Source organism: Symphalangus syndactylus, chromosome 6 (genome assembly GCF_028878055.3).
Source record: "Symphalangus syndactylus isolate Jambi chromosome 6, NHGRI_mSymSyn1-v2.1_pri, whole genome shotgun sequence".
NCBI lineage: Eukaryota > Metazoa > Chordata > Mammalia > Primates > Hylobatidae > Symphalangus > Symphalangus syndactylus.
Window position 1 is genome coordinate 10,180,268 of NC_072428.2, and position 18,473 is coordinate 10,198,740.

At 45.1% G+C, this 18,473-nt stretch overlaps 1 protein-coding gene across 16 annotated transcripts in view; it reads left to right on the forward strand.

The window, feature by feature from the left end:
- Nucleotides 1-10,243: 10,243 nt before the first annotated feature.
- AMBRA1 (autophagy and beclin 1 regulator 1) overlaps nt 10,244-18,473 on the forward strand; it is a 203,982-nt gene continuing 195,752 nt past the window's right edge. For 11 of the 16 annotated variants that reach the window (XM_055281708.2, XM_063640851.1, XM_063640855.1 and 8 more), the window contains exon 1: nt 10,262-10,488. The gene's annotated coding sequence lies outside the window, so the exon portion shown is untranslated. Of the gene's footprint in view, nt 10,489-10,518; nt 11,040-18,473 lie in introns of those variants that run through there. The other 5 variants (XM_055281705.2, XM_055281712.2, XM_055281711.2 and 2 more) reach the window with 5 other exon arrangements.

Sequence of the window (18,473 nt, forward strand, 5' to 3'; positions counted from 1 at the left end):
AAAATACAAAAATTAGCGGCTGGGTGCGGTGGCTCACGCCTGTAATCCCAGCACTTTGGGAGGCCAAGGCGGGTGGATCACCCAAGGTCAGGAGTTCAAGACCAGCCTGGCCAACATGGCAAGACCCTGTCTCTACTAAAAATACAAAAAAATTAGCTGGGCGTGGTGGCAGGTGCCTGTAATCCCAGCTACTCGGTAGGCTGAGGCAGGAGAATCGCTTGAACCAGGGAGGCAGAGGTTGCGGTGAGCTGAGATCGTGCCATTGCACTCCAGCCTGGGCAAGAAGAGCAAAACTCCGTCTCAGAAAAAAAAAAAAAAATTAGCTGGGCGTAGTGGTACATGCCTGAAATCCCAGCTACTCGGGATGCTGAGGCAGGAGAATCGCTTGAACCTGGGAGTCGGAGGTTGCACTGAGCCGAGATCATGCCACTGCACTCATGCCACTGCACTCCAGCCTGAGTGACAGAGCAAGGCTTTCTCCAAAAAAAAAAAAAAAAAAAAAAGTCATAGTAAAGGGGAAAACAGCATATAGTCAAAACACTTTTTTGGTTTCAATTATCTGCAGATTTCAGATGAAAACAATATTTACATAGGCCGGGTGTGGTGGCTCACGCCTATAATCCCATAATTCCAGCACTTTGGGAGGCCGAGGTGGGCAGATCACCTGAGGTCGAGAGTGCGACACCAGCCTGACCAACATGGTGAAACCTCGTCTCTACTAAAAAATACAGGCCGGGCGCGGTGGCTCACGCTTGTAATCCCAGCACTTTGGGAGGCCGAGGCGGGCGGATCATGAGGTCAGGAGATCGAGACCACGGTGAAACCCCGTCTCTACTAAAAGTACAAAAAATTAGCCGGGCGTGGTGGCGGGCGCCTGTAGTCCCAGCTACTCGGAGAGGCTGAGGCAGGAGAATGGCGTGAACCCGGGAGGCGGAGCTTGCAGTGAGCCGAGATTGCGCCACTGCACTCCAGCCTGGGCGACAGAGCGAGACTCCGTCTCAAAAAAAAAAAAAAAAAAAAAAAATACAAAAATTAGCTGGGCATGGTGGCACGTGCCTGTAATCCCAGCTACTCAGGAGGCTGAAGCAGGAGAATCACTTGAACACAGGAAGCAGAGGTTGCAGTGAGCCGAGATCGCACCACTGCACTCCAGCCTGGGCAACTGAGCGAGACTCCATCTCAAAAAAAGAAAAAGAAAGAAAGAAAACAATATTTACTTGTTCTGGATTATTTGGGTGGTATTTTAGTTTTTCTACTTTGCTGCCTATATAGGCATAATCTGAGGCAAATGTGAAGAGAGAATTTCAGTTGGGGAATGGTCTTCTGGCATTAGTAAATGGCTACTAATCCCAGTTTGCAGCTTTGTGCTTTTACGAGGATGTTAAAAACAGTCAGAAACCTCCATCTTTAGCCTGTCTGCAATAATTAGACTGTGACTTGGACCTAGGTCCTAGGGAGAACATCTGGACTCCAGTTTCCTATTTCCAACCCTGACACGGAGTTAGAGGCTAAATGGGTTTGAGAACCCAATCAGCTTTAAAAAGGCGATTCGAATATAGATCAGATAGCAAGCTTATGCTTTACAGGCGATCTAAGGACTGAGAGAGACTGATGAGCAATGCAGATTCACCCAGGTTCAGACACCTCACATCCAACTAGATCACATTTCTTGTGATGTTAGAAAGTCTGTTTGGTCATTCTGTTTTGAAATTCCCTGTACAAAAGGAAGATTCAGGGAATAAAGAAGGCATGTGAAAGTATTAAAAAGGAGGTAATAGGAATATAATTTCTTGGCTTGAAATGAATTCTGGTGCTAGACCTTGGATATGCAGAGTGATGGACAGAATTTCCCAAGAAATAAATAATCCCCTAGCAAGTCTTGTTCTAAAATTACACTGATATAAAAATAACCTGATTAGAATAATGAAAGTGTGAATTAGGTTCACACATTGGTGCCTTTGCTGGGACAAAAAAGAGACTTTCCTGAGGGTTGTCTTGTTCCAGTTTCTCAGCCACTCACCATGTGATACCTCTGACTTGTCCTCTTGGATCATTTCCTACCTCCTGCCTTTGGCAGTGTTAATCTGGTGATTTTCAAAGTAAAGAAATGAACAGCTGATGACAGAAGAAATTTGGAGATAAATTGAGGGTGACTCATCCTCAAGATTAAAAACAATTATGGATTATTATCTGCTGTTTTATTTCTACTCCAAATGCTATTCACCATCATTATCCTGCTCTATAAAGAGTGGGTCCATTTGGCAGAAGGTTGTGCTTAATATGTGCAGGGATGTCAGTGAGGTGGGAATGGACAAGGAAGAGTTGGCTAGAAACATTAACTCTATTCATTGTGCAACAGAGGTGACCAGTTACATTTTTTTTCTTTGTAAAGTTCAACTTGTGACACAAGCTTGCTTTGTTTCCCTCATAAGGCAATGTTTTAATTTTCAAGGTCTTTCCTTTTTAAGTCTTCTAAGATGGGTATTTTCCCCATAAAATTTTGGTTCTGTTTGGTATATCCCATCAGGAAAGGGTTACTGCCAAACATGTATCATAAGTGGCAAGGTGAAGTGTGATCATGGAAAATGCCTTGCATTTTAGCTTTATATAACTACATTTAAGGAAAATTGGAGTTTTTCACAACTTAACTCACTAGATGGTGACATAAAAGACTGAGTGGGATGGACAGTCTTGGAGAGATTTCAAAAGCAATTTCAAGTCTGTTTACTTGCACACCAAAGATAATCTAAGTGCTGAGCTGGCTGAACATTGGCTGACAGTGTTTTTCCCTGGGAGCATTTTATTTTCTAATAATCCCACAGGGAAACTCTTCAGATCTACACCTTTAACCTCCTTTCAACCTGTGGTTTTGCAGGCCAGGATTTTTTTTTTTTTTTTTTGTCATTGGTTAGTTATTTCCCCAAAATGATGTAGAGGAAGGATCAGGGTCTGTACTTCCAAATTGCCAAGGGTATCCTCATTGGGGCTTTTTATAAGTGTCTGAGAAAGCTTCTCCCTTTGTTGTCCTTAGTGTGGATTTATAGCTTTTTTCTGGCATGGTTTTGGGAAAGAGTCAAGGATTTTGTCTGCCTTACGTAAGCCTCATTTTCCCATAGATAACTCCATTTGGCCAGCATAGTAGTTTTCCAGATTTACCCTTAGATGTTTCAAGGCAGTAAGGTGTCAGGATATATCAAGGGAAAACAATATTGGGTGATCACCAATTTACCAATTCCAGATTATACAAAAGAGGGACCATAAACATATTCTTGGTTTAAGTTAACTGAATAGGGATGAAGCTGTTTTCCTGATTCTAGGACTGTGAAGGATCTAGACCAAGTTAATCTAACTTAGGGATGAAAAACAAGACAAAATTGTAGTAGAGTCATATAGTGAGGACATAGAAGAAGTGGGTAACGGTCGGCCGGGCGCGGTGGCTCACGCCTGTAATCCCAGCACTTTGGGAGGCCGAGGCGGGCGGATCACGAGGTCAGGAGATCGAGACCATCCTGGCTAACACGGTGAAACTCCGTCTCTACTAAAAATACAAAAAAAATTAGCTGGGCGAGGTGGCGGGCGCCTGTAGTCCCAGCTACTCGGGAGGCTGAGGCAGGAGAATGGCGTGAACCCGTGGGGCGGAGCCGGCAGTGAGCCGAGATGGCGCCACTGCACTCCAGCCTGGGCGACAGCGAGACTCCGTCTCAAAAAAAAAAAAAAAAAAAAAAAAAATCAAAAGAAGTGGGTAACGGTGAAAGAGGCTAGACAGATCGTAGATATAATAAGATTTTATCGCTATCTGAAACAAATGGAAAATAGCCCAAAGACTGAGCTTCGTAGTTACTTTCCCTGGCAGTGGAGGGGAAGTTAGAAGGAGGACAAGAAAGTAAGAAATGGCCGGGCACGGTGGCTCACGCTTGTAATCCCAGCACTTTGGGAGGCCGAGGCGGGCGGATCACGAGGTCAGGAGATTGAGACCACAGTGAAACCCCGTCTCTACTAAAAATACAAAAAAATTAGCCGGGCATGGTGGCGGGAGCCTGTAGTCCCAGCTACTCGGAGAGGCTGAGGCAGGAGAATGGCGTGAACCCGGGAGGCGGAGCTTGCAGTGAGCCGAGATCGCGCCACTGCATTCCAACCTGGGCGACAGAGCGAGAGTCCGTCTCAAAAAAAAAAAAAAAAAGAAAAAGAAAGTAAGAAATGAAAGGGTTTTTGTGCATACACATGTCCTCAGGGCCCATTTTGCTCTCTAGATCCTGCCAAGATCTTCCAAAATTGTTGTGGGTATGAGAAATCACAGATTCAGGATTAAGACTTTGTTGATTATGTGGAAAGGAAAGAAAAATACTAGCTGAAGGCTGGGGACATGCTAGTTTCCCAACCCATAAAATTAATAGACTTTTTTTTTTTTATCACACAGAAATCCTTGTTCTAAAAAAAAACTTTTTTTTTTTTTTTGAGACAGGGTCTTGCTCTGTTGCCAAGGTTAGAGCAGTACAGTGGAGTGATCTCGGCTCACTGCAGCCTCTACCTTCCAGGCTCAAGTGATCCTCTGACACCAATCTTCCGAGTAGCTGGGACTACAGGCACACACCACCATACCCAGTTAATTCTTGTATTTTTTTTTTTTTTTTTTTGTAGGAATGGAGTTTTGCTAAGTTGCCCAACCTGGTCTCGAAATCCTGGATTCAATTAATCTACCTGCCTTGGCCTCCTAAAAGTGCTGGGATTGCATGCCCCTGTGCCCGGCCCTGAATTTTTTTTTGAGATGGATTCTCACTCTGTTGCCCAGGCTGGAGTGCAGTGGCACGATCTCAGCTCACTTCACCCTCCGCCTCCCTGGTTCGAGCTATTCTCCTGCCTCAGCTTCCTGGGTAGCTAGGATTACAGGCACGTGCCACTGTGCCCAGCTAATTTTTGTATTTTTAGTAGAGACAGGGTTTCACCATGTTGGCCAGGATGGTCTCGATCTCCTGACCTTGTGATCCGTCCGCCTCGGCCTCTCAAAGTGCTGGGATTACAGGTGTGAGTCACCACGCCCGGCCCTGAATTTTTTTAAATTAACTTTTGTAGAGACAGGGTCTCTCTCTGTCACCCAGGCTGGAGTGCAGTGGTGTGATTGTAGCTTATTGCAGCCTCGAACTCTTGGGCTCAAGTGATCCTCCCACCTCAGCCTCCCAAGTAGCTAGGACTAGAAGTGTGCACTACCATGCCTGGCTAATTTTTTTTTTTGGTACAGACAGGGTCTAACTATGTTGCTCAGGCTGGTCTTGAATTCCTGGCCTCAAGCAATCCTCCTGCCTTGGCCTCTTGAAGCGCTCTGAGATTATAGGGATTACAGGCATAAAGTACTGTGCCCAGCCTAAACTTTTTTTTTTTTAAACATGACTACAGGCTGGGCACAGTGGCTCACGCCTGTAATCCCAGCACTTTGGGAGGCCGAGGTGGGCGGATCACAAGGTCAAGAGATCGAGACCATCCTGGCCAACATGGTGAAACCCCGTCTCTACTAAATGTACAAAAATTAGCTGGGCATGGTGGCAGGTGCCTGTCATCCCAGTTACTAGGGAGGCTGAGGCAGAAGAATCACTTAAACCTGGGAGGCAGAGATTGCAGTGAGCTGAGATCATGTCATTGCAACTCCAGCAACAAGAGCAAAACTCCAAAAAAAAAAGAGAGAAAAAAAAATGACTACAACTGAAGGCCTCTTGTGATTGTAAAGTAGAAGAAATTAGATCTCTGGATACTGAACAGGAGAAAGGAGATTAGACTTCGAAGTCATAAATTAGCAAATTTCAAAAAGGGGCCTCCCTGTTTGCCCAGCAAAACATTAAGGATCTATTATTCTGTTGACATGTTAACTTTCTCTAATCTTTATGCTGTCTTTTATAGACGGGCTGATTTCTTTGTCATTCTAGAGCCTTAAAATATTCATACATTGGCCGGGCGCGGTGGCTCACGCTTGTAATCCCAGCACTTTGGGAGGCCGAGGCGGGCGGATCACGAGGTCAGGAGATGGAGACCACAGTGAAACCCCGTCTCTACTAAAAATACAAAAAAATTAGCCGGGCGTGGTGGCGGGCGCCTGTAGTCCCAGCTACTCGGAGAGGCTGAGGCAGGAGAATGGCGTGAACCCGGGAGACGGAGCTTGCAGTGAGCCGAGATTGCGCCACTGCACTCCAGCCTGGGTGACAGAGCAAGACTCTGTCTCAAAAAAAAAAAAAAAAAAAAATTCATACATTTTGATCTATTGATAAATTTCATCACTGAAGATTTATCTTATAGGAATAATTCCAAAGAAGGGAGAGCCTTCTATCATTCTACGGCTAGCAGTTTCCTGCTGTTCTGGGCTCTCTCTCCTTCGCTGGGCTGCTCCTACATCACTATACTACTACCTTTACCATTCCATCATCAAGTGTATACATTACCCCACAGCACAAAAAGAACAGGCTAGAAAAGAACAGAACAGAATTGCAATGGCAGAATTGACAACTGGCTTACCATTTCAGCTGTTCAAGGCCTGACTGGTCTTTCTGCACTTCCTAATAAGATGACTCATGGTACTATTACAGAATTATCTCACGCTAGGTTCAAACCCGATTTCTACCACCGAGTGTGTGGTAGAGGCATGTTTCTCAGAACCCAGAGCCAAGATAAGGAACAGTCTCTAATTCCCTGTTCTCTCCCCTCCCTCCTTCACCCTTCATTCCAGGGAAGTCTCCTAGGCGAGTGTGTCCCATCCTCATCCTCTTTTTTTTTTTTTTTGAGGCAGCGTTTCACTGTCTCTGTTGCGCAGACAGGAGTACAGTGGTGTGATCATGACACACTGCAGACTCGACCTCCTGGGCTCAAGTGAGCCTCCTGCCCCAGCCTGCCGAGCATCGGGGATTGCCAGTGTATGCCACCACTCCCTGCTAATTAAAAAAAAAATTTTGTTTTTTAGAGACAGGGTCTCACTATGTTGCCCAGGCTGGTCTCAAACTCCTGGAGTTAACCTATCCTCCCGCCCTGGACTTCCAAAGTGCTGAGAGTACAGGTGTGAGCTGCCACACCTGGCCTCTTGTTGGTTTAGTCTTTCCAAAGTTTTTTCCATGTGATTGACAGGGGCAAGGTCCATGCTTAGGAGTGAACTGTCCCAGATTGCCCATGGCTATCACAGTTTTAACACTCAAAGTCCCATGTTCAGGGAAACCCCTCAGTCCTGGGCAAAGCTAAGACTGGTTATCCTACTTCAGGGAAGCACCATCCTACCTCAGGGGAGTGGCTCCATGAGGAGAGTCCTACCAGAATTCAGTGATCAACAGTCAACACCGTAACGAGTTCTTGAGTCTTAACATCAATATAAGGAACATCAGGGGTACAGCCCAGGATGATCTTCACTTCTGCTGGCCTTGTTTCTTTTTTACAGTTTTTCCTCTAGTGTGAAGAGATTCCCGCAAGGTTGATGGTTTCAACTCCTGATCTCTTGTGATCCACTCTTCAGTCCAAATAAACATTTCCATAAGAACATGCAGTAGTTTGCTGTCAAACTGAAGCTTAAATCCATATATATACATATACATTTAAAAAGAACAGTTCTCTAAAGGAAATTTATCTGTAAAGGTACAACTCTGCCCATAGAATAAGCCACCCTTTCCATGGTCTCACAAAGCAGTCTAGACTCAGCATTGCAAATATCGCCATTTTCAGATGATGATTTTAGATAAATCTTTGCCAAACTTTCAGGTGTTTTACTCAAAAGGCTCCAGCTTTTGAAAAAAGGAAAATGTCTTACAGCAGTGAAATTAGTTTCTTTAGTTTTTTTCCACTGCAATTAAGGTTTCAAAACAATGTAGTTGGCGGGGCACAGTGGCTCAAGCCTGTAATCCCAGCACTTGGGGAGGCCAAGGTGGGTGGATCGCGAGGTCAGGAGATTGAGACCATCCTGGCTAACACGGTGAAACCCCGTCTCTACTAAAAATACAAAAAAATTAGCTGGGCATGGCCGGGCGTGGTGGCTCACGCTTGTAATCCCAGCACTTTGGGAGGCCGAGGCGGGCGGATCACGAGGTCAGGAGATGAGACCACGGTGAAACCCCGTCCCTACTAAAAATACAAAAAATTAGCCGGGCGTGGTGGCGGGCGCCTGTAGTCCCAGCTACTCGGAGAGGCTGAGGTAGGAGAATGGCGTCAACCCGGGAGGCGGAGCTTGCAGTGAGTTGAGATCGCGCCACTGCACTCCAGCCTGGGCGACAGAGCGAGACTCCGTCTCAAAAAACAAACAAACAAAAACAATGTAGTTATCTGAGTCAAATTTGAATGAGGGCTATAGCTATGCTCCACAAGCCTCTCCAAGAAGGAAGCTTTTTTTTTTTTTTTTTTTTTTATGAGACGGAGTCTCGCCCTGTCACCAGGCTGGAGTGCAGTGGCGCGATCTCGGCTCACTGCAAGCTCCGCTTCCCGGGTTCACGCCATTCTCCCGCCTCAGCCTCCGGAGTAGCTGGGACTACGGACGCCCGCCACCGCGCCCGGCTAATTTTTTGTATTTTTAGTAGAGACGGGGTTTCACCGCATTAGCCAGGATGGTCTCAATCTCCTGACCTCATGAACCGCCCTCCTTGGCCTCCCAAAGTGCTGGGATTACAGGTGTGAGCCACCGCGCCCGGCCTGGCCAGTATTTTAAAAGACTTAGAGGAGATTTTTGTAAAATGCCAATACATTATTTAAAAAAGGCGAATACTGTAAGGATGTGCTCTTTTGAGTTTAATTAAAGTCTTTAAAGGCTGGGACTATTTTTTTTTTTTTTTGAGACGGAATCTTGCTCTGTCGCCCAGGCTGGAGTGCAGTGGCACGATCTCTGCTCACTGCAACCTCCGCCTCCTGGGTTCAAGCGATTCTCCTGCTTCAGCCTCCCAAATAGCTGGAATTACAGGTGCCCACCACCATGACCGGCTAATTTTTGTATTTTTAGTAGAGACGGGGTTTCACCATCTTGACCAAGCTGGTCTCAAATTCCTGACCTCGTGATCCACCTGCCTCGGCCTCCCAAAGTCCTGGGCTTACAGGCGTGAGCCACTGTGCCCGGCATTAAAAAAAAAAAAATTTAAGATAGGGTCTTGCTCCATAGATCAGGCTGGAGTGCAATGGTGTGATCATGGCTCATTGCAGCCTCCACCTCCCGGGCTCAGGATATCCTTTCATCTTAGCCTCCTGAGTAGCTGGGCCTACAGGCGGGAGCCACCAGGACCGGCTAACTTTTTGTATTTTTTTTTTTTATACAGACTGGAGTCTCACCACGTTGCCCAGGCTGGTCTTGAACTCCTGGGCTCAAAGCAATCCACCAGCCTCGTCTCCTAAAGTGCTGGAATTATGGACTTGAGCCGCTGCGCCCAACCAAACTGGGACTATCTTGTTTCCTTTTTACACCCTTCCTCTCTGAGTAGTGGGGAAGGGTGTAAGCCTCCCTAGGAGGAGGTAAGGTAGACTATGATTGCTCACACTTGGTAACCATACTTGCAGTGATCTTTGTGATTTATTGAATCATATCTAGGATGTACATATTCATCCATATTTGTGCTGAGCATATTCATTTATCAACTAAGAGACTACAGAAAGAAGCCATTGTTGTGATGATGAAATTGTCAACACTTTATCAGGTTCTGAACCCAAAGAGACTTTTGCTTATTATATAAGAAGCACACCTGTGGCTCTAGGCCTTTGGAAGAAAATAAAAGAGAAAAGCAATCCGTGTACTTTTTATCCCCCTGCCTTAAGGTCAGGCTACATAATTCTGGGTTTTCCCAGCTTCTTTTGGTCATGCTTTGTGGGGGCTAAACTGGAGTTTTTACGTAGACTGTTCATTTTGTTCCTCAGCCTGAATTCTCTCTCGTTTTCTGTCTCTATGATTTTTAATTCCCCTCACTGCTCTGTTAGGAAACTAAGGGTCAAATAAGGTTAAGTAATTTGCTCAATTGGGATAAAGAGTGTTGGGAGTCCATAGAACAGTCGCGGGACTATAGTTAGACAACAAGTGTTATTGCGCTATGATTTGATCTTCAACACATTCACGAGAAACTCCAGTTCTCTAAAGAACTTTAACAGCCGGCGACCCACAGAAAATGGCAGAAGCGCACTCTTTTTTAACCCGTGGCTTATGATCTGGGTTTGTTTATTTATGCCTCGGACAGGAGCCGGACCTTGAGTAGGAGTTGAGCTGTTTTTCGGCGCTCGGCTGTAGTTCCTTGAACGATTGCTTGGGCGTTCCTCCTTTGATGTCTGGGGCGTTCTTGTATTCGGTGATCTTTTGCGCCGTCTTCTTGCTTGATGTCTCGCTGAGCAGCGGCGGCGGCGCCGGGTCGAGGGCTGAGTTATCCGCGAGGCCCCGCGCTCAAGCCGCCTTCCCCTGCCAGTCGGTAGAACGGACCCCTTGCTTTATTCCTGCCTCCTCTTTCTTTTTCCCTGTGGCTCAGCCTGTCCGCTGGACTGCAAACCGAGCTCCCGTCTGCCTTGCAGGTAGGCCCAGGAGGAGCCTGGGAGGCCCAGCCCGGCATCCTTCCGCTGCGGGGTTGAGAAGACCTTGGCGCCGGCGGGTGGGCAGGCTGGCCGGCCGCCGTGACACTGCCGGAGGAGGGGCTACCGGACTGCGTTGAGGGGCGCGGCCCGAGGGGCAGCCCAGAACCGAGGGAGAAGCCGGAAGGAGGGAGAGATGCTGGGGCTTCCCGGTGTGGTTCTTTAGGGAGGAGATGTTGGGTCTAGGGCACCCCCAGTGTGTGGGGAAAATGGCTTTCCAGGAACCGATAGAGCTTTGCGCACTTTGACCCTCCTTCCTTTCTCCTTTCCCCCCCACCCCGAAGTCTCCGAGTGTCATGCCTCAATTGCACTGGGGACCCCTACTGAGTCCAGCCTTTGAAGGGACCTTTGAGTAGGTGGAGGCTTATGGAACAAGTCCCTTTGGCTCCTCTGAGCGAAGTGTTATGTTCTCGCCTTTTTGTGGGTGGGTAAACTGAGGCTGATGTCTGGGACGTGACTTCCCCACATATACCGAACAGATCATTAAATGCCCTGTAAGTCACTTTTGTCGTTTACCAATTCCCTTCCCCCCAGTTACCAGTCAAGTTATGAAAACAGTGAGTTGTTATTTGATCGTCTGTGATCCCTCTTTTCCTAGGAATATAGACTGTTAGGAATATAGATCCTGTCACTAGAGGCTTCAGAAGTAAAGGAACCATGTGGTTTCTTGGCTGTTTTGCTTTTCAAAGTCTGTATCATTTTAACTGGTGTAGCAATGACGGTTTCTTTTTGTTTCTTGATAACCTTGTTGTCTACTTTGTTTCCTGATAACCTTGTTGTCTACATTGTTTCCTGGTTGATTTATCCTCCTTCTCCCCAGCCTCTTTGGAAATCTTACAACCATGGTGTTTGTGGTTAGAGGTTAGAGTCTAGTAGAGGATGGTAAGACTTTGAAGGCAAACGCTTGTCCTGTGAGGGTCTGCTTTCTGGGGAGTATCCAGAGGAAACCCAAGGAGTCTGTCCCTTTCTTTTTTTTAAAGACAGTCTCGCTCTGTCACCCAAACTGGAGTGCAGTGGCGCGATCTTGGCTCACTGCAACCTCTGCCTCCCGGGTTCAAGCGATTCCCCTGCCTCAGACTCCCAAGTAGCTAGAACTACAGGCGCACGCCACCACACTCGGCTAATTTTTGTATTTGTGGTAAAGACGGGGTTTCATCATGTTGGCCAGGCTGGTCTTGAACTCTTGGCCTCAAGTGATTCGTCCACGTCGGCCTCTCAAAGTGCTGGAATTACAGGCATCTACCGCGCCCGTCCAGTCTTGTTGTATTTGATTAATAGTTTGGTCACTGCACATACAAAAGCTAAAAAAAAGGCTGTGTGTAGAAATCATTCAAATATTGAGATATTTAAATGAAAGGTTAACGCTTTGGGAACTCCTTTGTGGTTCCTTTTTCCTTCCCAGCTTGGAAAGTTTGGGGACTAAGTCTCTTATTTTCATCGCATTCAGTGTCACGATCCTAATTTGTGTCACTTCATTGTTGGGAAAAAAAAAAATTCAGCCTGCCGGGCGCGGTGGCTCACTCCTGTAATCCCAGAAGTTTGGGAGGCCAAGGCAGGTGGATCACCTGAGGTCGGAAATTCGAGACCAGCCTGACCAACGTGGAGAAACCTAAAAATACAAAATTAGCCGGGCGTGGTGGCGCATGCCTGTAATCTCAGCTATTTAGAAGGCCGAGGCAGGAGAATCACTTGAACCCGGGAGGCGGAGGTTGCGGTGAGCCGAGATCGCGCCGTTGCACTCCAGCCTGGGCAACAAGAGTGAAACTCCGTTTCAAAAAAAAAAAAAAAAAAAAATCAGTCTTGAGGTCATTCTGGGTTGGATAAGTTTCCAAAGTATGTAGAATCAGTAGGAGAGTGTTTTGTGTGTGTGTGTGTGTGTGTGTGTGTGTGTGTGTTTTGAGACGGAGTCTTGTTTTGTCCCCCATGCTGGAGTGCAGTGGCGCGATCTCGGCTCACTGCAACCTTCTCCACCTCCCAGGTTCAAGTAATTGTCTGCCTCAGCCTCCCGAGTAGCTGGGATTACAGGCGCCGCCACCACGCCCAGCTAATTTATTGTATTTTTAGTAGAGACGGGGTTTCACCATCTCGGCCAGGCTGGTCTTGAACCCCTGACCTCGTGATCCACCTGCCTTGGCCTCCCAAAGTGCTGGGATTACAGGTGTGAGCCACCGCGCCTGGCCAAGACAGTGGTTTTTAAGGGTGTAGAGATTCAGTTCCTAGTCCTTGAGTGGAAACTGTACAAGGCCACATTCTCCCACTGTTTTAGTATTCTCATATGAGTTTTGGAAAGATTACTGTTCCTTTAATTTTTTGTGTGAGGTCAGCAACATTTAAATGAAGGGCCCTTAATCATAAGCAATTTCCTAGTTACACGACCTCAGTGCTCCCAGAAAGGGATTAATGAAGAACCACCAGACTATCTTTATGGAGAATCTAGATTGGGAAGTTAAGCTAAGAATGTGCATTTTTGAAAAAGTTTTTATGGTAGAAGAGAATGTATATCAGAGTAAAAGAATGTAGAGAAGAAAGCAACATTGTCCACTGGGAACTGATAAGTTCTGCGTAGAATTTAGAGTTACAAGGACTATCTCATTGGCTCCTAATGAATGCTAAATAACAAATGGAAATTGCTGTGAGTGTCATGAAGCAATCTTAGGAATATTTTATTATGTTTCTGCGGGAAATAATTGGCAGAGGCTTAAGTTGAATTGAGGCCAAGAAATTTGGTGGTGGTGATGGGAGGTTACAGGGATAGAGCTTATCAACTTAATCAGCTTATCCCATGCTTTGTGATAGAAGTTCACTCAGCTTTTTTTCTTTTTCTTTTTTTTCTTTCTTTCTTTCTTTTTTTTTTTTTTGGAGCTGGAGTCTCACTCTGTTGCCCAGGCTGGAGTGCAGTGGCACGATCTCAGTTCACTGCAACCTCCACTTCCCGGATTCAAGCAATTCTCCTGCCTCAGCCCTCCCGCATAGCTGGGATTACAGGCATGTGCCACCATGCCCGGCTAATTTTTTGTATTTTCACTCAGGTTTTAACTTACTTGGTTAAATCTTGTGGTGTTCTGTCAATGTTAGATTGGGTTCTCTTTTGACATTTGCTTTAAAAACTGGACGGGTTTGGAATGTGACTGAATTCTGTCTTTTAGTAAGAAAGTTCTTGGAGATGATTAAAGATTTGAACTTCTAGAACTTGAGCTGGAACAGAGTTATGTATATCACTTGAAAAAGATTAGTTATGTATATCATTAGAAAACAATTATTTTTATTAATAAAGTAGTAATTTAATTTAAATTTTTTTTTTTTTTAAAGAGATGAGGTCTCCCTATGTTGCTCAGGCTGGACTCAAACTCCTGGGCTCGAGTAGCCCTCCCCAGTAGCTGGAACTACAGGTGCATGCACCTGGCTTACATTTTTTTAAATTTATTTTTTTTGAGATGGAGTCTTGCTCTGTCGCCAGGCTGCAGGCAGTGGCGCAATCTTGGCTCACTGCAATCTCTGCCTCCTGGATTCAAGCGATTCCCGTGCCTCAGCCTCTCGAGTAGCTGGGACTACAGGTGTGCACCACCACACCCAGCTAATTTTTTGTATTTTAGTAGAAACGGGGTTTCACCATGTTGGCCAGGATGGTCTCTATCTCCTGACCTTGTGATCTGCCCACCTCGGCCTCCCAAAGTGCTGGGATTACAGGCATGAGCCACCGCGCTCGGCCATACATTTTTATACTGTATAATTTTCACAATATTTTCAATATGTGTTAGGAAACTTATAAAACTTTTGCTTTGATCATGTAACTTTATGGTGCTTATTAATATCAAATCCAAACATTATAGTCCTCAAGCATATTGGTGAATGTTGTCTGTTTAAGTTGACAATTTCTAGGCCGGGCACGATGGCTCACGCCTGTAATCCCACCACTTTGGGAGGCTGAGGTGGGCGGATCATGAGGTCAGGAGATCGAGACCATCCTGGCTAACACGGTGAAACCCCGTCTCTACTAAAAAATACAAAAAAAGTTAGCGGGGAATGGTGGTGGGTGCCTGTAGTCCCAGTTACTTGGGAGGCTGAGGCAGGAGAATGGCGTGAACCCGGGAGGCGGAGCTTGCAGTGAGCCGAGTTAGCACCACTGCACTCCAGCCTGGGCGACAGAGTGAGACTCCGTCTCAAAAAAAAAAAAAAAAAAAAAGTTGACAATTTCTCTCACTCTTCCAATTTATCTCACTCTTAAAGGAATAAGAGAAAATGTTTTGTTGTTAGCACAGAGAGGTGTCTTTTTCTAAGATATGCCTCAGCCTTGATGGAGTTATTTTGGAGTGGAATCCTCATTTTTTTGCCCAGTGGTTTGGTTTACCCCAAAAAAACTTAAGTTCCTTTAATCACAATCATTCTTGTTTCATTCTCCAATTGTTCCTCATAAACTCAGAGAGAGCTTTCAGTGTCTTAATTTCTGTTTGTACAGAAATGCTGTGGTACAGCCTGTCCTGTGGTTTGGGGTCATTTGTATTTTATCTTTTCAAGCTCCCCCAAGTTAATATGATCAATTTTTTTTTTTTGCACAGCTAAAATTAGTTACTGATGGATAAAAATTTTATGATTAGTGATTGTCAGAATGTATTTATGTGTCCAGTAGTATGTGGCAGCCTGCCAATGTAATGTAAGGAGAAAATAGATAATCAGGAGATCTGGGTTTAAGCCCTAGATTTACTACCTGAGAAGTCTTGTACAAATTATTTAAGGAAGCTGTAGGGAAGGTTAATGTCCTTTATTGAGCATTTACTGTGTCATGTTCTTTACGTGTGTTATTTCATTTAATACTTACAAGAGTCCTTTAGAGTAGATGTTAATTTCCCCATAGAGATACTATTTTTCCGTTTCTTTTTGAAGCTCAGGGACAGTAAATAATTTAACCAAGATCACACAGTAGGTATAGTAGAGCTGTGATTCAAATCAAAGGCTTTGAATGCTTTTCTGAGTCTGTATTTAAAGAATGGAAAAGTAAAACATCCATCATAATACTTTTTTTTTTTTTGAGATGGAGTTTCGCTCTTGTTGCCCAATCTAGTGTGCAATGGCGCGATCTTGGCTCACTGCATCCTCCGCCTCCTGGGTTCAAGTGATTCTCCTGCCTCAGCCTCCCCAGTAGCTGGGACTACAGGCATGTGGCTGGCTAATTTTTGTATTTTTTTTTTTTTTTTTTTTTTAGTAGAGGTGGGTTTTCACCATGTTGGTCAGGCTGGTGTCGAACTCCTGACTTCAGGTGATCCACCTGCCTCGGCCTCCCAAAGTGCTGGGAGTACAGGTGTGAGCCATCGTGCCCGGCCCATCATAATACTTACGTTGATTACATTGATAAAAAGTATGTGAAAATGCTTTAAAAGGATAAAGTACTCTTCAGATGTTAACTTCTATGCTATTTTACAACAATGAACAGATGTTATTTAAGTTCTTGGGCAACTTGCTACTTTCTCTTTTTTTTTTGGGATGGAGTCTCGCTCTGTCATCCAGGCTGGAGTGCAGCTGTGCTATCTCGGCTCATTGCAACCTCCGCCTCCCAGGTTCAAGTGATTCCCCCTCCTCAGCTTCCTGAGTAGCTGGGATTACAGACTCATGCCACCACGCCCAGCTAATTTTGTATTTTTAGTAGAGACCAGGTTTCACCATGTTGGCCAGGCTGGTCTTGAACCCCTGACCTCAAGTGATCTGCCCAACTTGGCCTGCCAAAGTGCTGTGATTATATGCATGCACCACAGCATCCGTCCTCCTTCTATTTCTTTTCTAACTTATTTTTTGTCTCTTCCTCTGCTCTTAGGGTTAATAATCTTCACTTCTCTACCTAAATTTTTTTCTTTCTTCATTGTGTGTTGTTTTGGTACCGTGTTTTTTTCTGAGGTCAGAAATATTCCTGTCAGACGTTGTGGAGCTATTTCTTGATTGTGACTGTGTGTTTCAACTTTTACCTATGAAGACGTTTGTTCATCTAGCACATATTTATTGAAGACTCATTAGATGTTGGGATACAAACGTAGACATAGGTGTTCTTATCCTTATGGAATTTATTCCAATGGGGAGCATAGGTATTTGATAAATATTGAAATTTAGACTAAAACAAGTATTCTGAAGGAAATAAACAAGGGCTGACAGAGGGAAGAAGGAGGGAGGTGAGCCCTGGGTATGTACAGGGATTGGAGTCTTCAGTCATAGCATCCTTAATCCCCTTGAAGAGCTGGAATCACAAATCATGATTGTGTAAATTTAAGTTTCCCTGCTGCCATCTAAGTCTTCATTTAAGATTGCTACATGTAATATTTGTCTGATATTTCATGTATGATAATACTGGGTTTTACATAGTCAAGGATAACTAGGACTTATAAATATCTAGCATGCTTGACTAATGAGTTTAATTTTTTACTTTTTTTTTGTGGCAGGGTCTCACTCTGTGGCCCAGGCTGGAGTGCAGTGGTGCAATCTCAGCTCACTGCAGCCTCCACCTCCTGGGTTCAAGTGATTCTCATGCCTCAGCCTCCCGAGTAGCTGGGGCTACAGGTGTGTGCGACCACGTCTGGCTAATTTTTGTATTTTGAGTAGAGATGGGGTTTCACCGTGTTGGCCAGGCAGATCTCGAACTCCTGACTTCAGGTGATCTGCCCACCTCGGTCTCCCAACTTGTTGGGATTACAGGCGGGAGCCACTGTGCCTGACCTGAAGTTGTGTTTCTTTAAAATGAGCTGGAGCAAATTTCACATTTCATGATTTCATCACTTATTTCTGCTCTCTAGAATAGATCATAGGTATATATACCTATAGTGTAATGAAGCATCTGAAATTTTGCTGAGTTGGAGAGGATTAATAAGCACTAATGATTTGCAGAGAAAATTGGAGTGTTTTATTCTAGGTGACCACTGAAAACAGGACAGAAAAATATCTCTCCCCAGACTTTTGAACAGCAGCATAGTCGCACTAACTCCTGGAGCCAAGCAGCCTGGTTCAAATTCCAGCACCCCTGCTTACTAGCTGTAACTTGGGCAAGTTACTTAGTCTCTCTGTGCTTCTCCTCATCTGTAAAATACCATACAGTTGTTGTAAGAACTAAATTAGTTAATATGTATAAAGCATTTAGAACAGCACTAGGTGCTGTATATGCCAGTTGTTAGTAACAATGTTATTATTATTGTAACAAAATAAAGTTTTCCAAAAGAATACATGACAGTGATTCTTAGATTGAAGTTTAGATGCTTTGGGAAAACTTTAATAGGGCATAGGAAGTTAAAACAGCATATATGTCCCTCTTTCCCCTCAGCACCCTTCAAAATAAAGTAAAAGGATATAGGTTCAAATCCTAGCTAGGAAAAAAAAAGTAAAAAGATGGATCTTTATTTTTAATTCAAAAATTATTATTTTTATTATTTTTTGGAGACAGTCTTGCTCTGGGGCAGTGGCACAATCTTGGCTCACTGCAGCCTCTGCCTTCTGGGTTCAAGCGATTCTTGTGCCTCAGCTTCCCGAGTAGCTGGGATTACAGGTGTGTGCCACCACACCTGGCTAATTTTTGTATTTCTTTTAGTAGAGACTGGGTTTTGCCATGTTGGCCAGGCTTGTCCTGAACTCTGGCATCAAGTGATCTGCCCACCTTGATCTCCCTAAGTGCTGGAATTACAGGTGTGAGCCACTGCGTCCAGTTTTTAAAATCATTATTATTTTCGGCTGGGTGTGGTGGCTAACACCTGTAATCCCAGCGCTTTGGGAGGCCGAGGCGGGTGGATCACCTGAGGTTGGGAGTTCATGACCAGCCTGACCAACGTGGAGAAACCCTGTCTCTACTAAAAATACAAATTAGCTGGGTGTGGTGGTGCATGCCTGTAATCTCAGCTACTCAGGAGGCTGAGGCAGGAGAATAGCTTGAACCGGGGAGGCGGAGTTTGTGGTGAGCTGAG